The sequence below is a fragment of the Rutilus rutilus genome (assembly GCF_951802725.1).
Source record: "Rutilus rutilus genome assembly, chromosome: 4".
In the NCBI taxonomy this organism is placed as follows: Eukaryota; Metazoa; Chordata; class Actinopteri; order Cypriniformes; family Leuciscidae; genus Rutilus; species Rutilus rutilus.
In genome coordinates, this window is record NC_140212.1 from 3,670,453 (window position 1) to 3,672,410 (window position 1,958).

The following is a 1,958-nucleotide window of genomic DNA, read 5'->3' on the forward strand; positions in this document are numbered from 1 at the left end:
ACACACGCTTCCAGCTTTTATTTGTTCCTCAATGCCATTTCCAGATTCAGTCTGTGTGTGTGTATCTCCTTTTGCTGTGACTGATTCCTTCATTTTGTGCTCTGTGAAGAGTCAGCCATCATTATTATTGCTGGTTAGTGTTACTGATGTGATCAAACCCACAAAAATTCATCTGATCTAAGTGATTTGATTCGGTTTTCAAAAAGGTCATGTTAGGACATGATTAGTGTCACCCCAGCCACACGTCATTTCTGAACACAGGTACGTCAGGACAGGGCTGGGTGTGTGTGTGTGTGTCAGGCTTTATTAAGTAGACCGGGATATCCCACAACACTGCCACAACTTCAACAAGTGCAGTGCCCACAGAACACACCTCTCAGTATCAGATACGATGATGAAGGTCGGTGTGTGTACGAGCCAAGCGTTTGTTTGCTTTCTGAGCACGTAGAGCCGTGACGAACACTATTAATGCATGTGAGATAAGACAGTATGGCTTACCACAACACTCTCTAAACACACACACACACACACACACAGACACAATCAACCCACACAACTGATCACTCCATGAGCCCAGCGCTGTTATCTCAATACGGCACAAGGTTATATCATACATTTTTAGCATCTTAGTAAAGTTTTACACCAAAGTTAGATCTCTCTTCAGACTTCTGTGTAAACGCCTCTTCACATGTTAAATAATGCTTTTATTAGCATTTTCTGAGTTATGTTTGTAGTTTAGTCTCAATGAATGTTCTTTTTGCTCTGTGGAGGCTGTTTTCATCGTACCGTTAACTTAGTTTGCTCCCAGCAATTGATTTTAATGAATCTAATTTAATGAATCGCAGAAAGGAATATATATGATAAGTAGTAACGTATATGAAAGTCAGAGGCTGAAGGGAGAGATTACACTGCTTGAGGAGAATATCGCTAAACAGATGGCAGAATCAGTGATAAACAAACACACTCTTTATGCAGCGATGCACACACACACCTGTCACACACACACACACACAGAATCGGAAAACAGCAGATGGTTTATGCTGGTGTTCAGAATTTATGCTGTTTTATTTTATTTTAATGTAGACCTACATCCTACACGAGTAGCAGCACTGATTCCCATTTCAATTCTGATTCACAAGCTCTGGATGTGATATTCATTTGCTTTTTGGGGGTATTTGAGTTATAGGGCCCTATTTTAACGATCTGAAACGCAAGTATCAAGCGCGAAATGCAAGTAACTTTGTGGGCGGATCTCAGGCGCTGTTGCTATTATACCGGCGGGATAAATGACTCTTGCTCCCGACGCAAATCTAAAATGGGTTGGTCTGAAGTAGCTTCATTACTCATAGGTGTGGTTTGGGCATAACGTGAAATAAACCAATCAGAGCATCATCTCACATTCCCTTTAAGAGCAGGCGCGCTTGTTCCATGGCGGATTGCTATTATAACGGCGGATTTGCCAGGCGCACGCCAGGAGCGGTTCTCAGCCGAGGAGAGTGACATTCTCGTCAGGGCCGTAAAACACAGAGAAGTGACATTGTCTGGGGATGGAGAAACATACCCAAATTAGCTTCGGTTAAACAGGCGTATAATAATTTGGGTAAATGTGTAAGCTAGATTTATGCCTATTTTTCACATCTTCATGGATACAACAATGATTTCCCTCGTGTGGTAATATTTTTCCTTGTAATAATGTATGATTTTCTAAAAATGAGAACTGCTGCGTCTGTGTAGATGAGAGAATCAAAGTGTATGCGCGTTGTGCACACGCTACATTGATTATGGCCAAGCATGCGCCCTTAAAATAGCATCTGAATAACATGCGCCACTGACTTTAGACTCGGTTTTTCCTGGTCTGTCTGTTTTCTAAACCTGCAAAATAGCACCAGGGAAAGTTTGCGCCGGAACATGCCTCCTCTTTTCGCTGAACCGCCCCCGGGAGCGCAAGTTCATTTCCT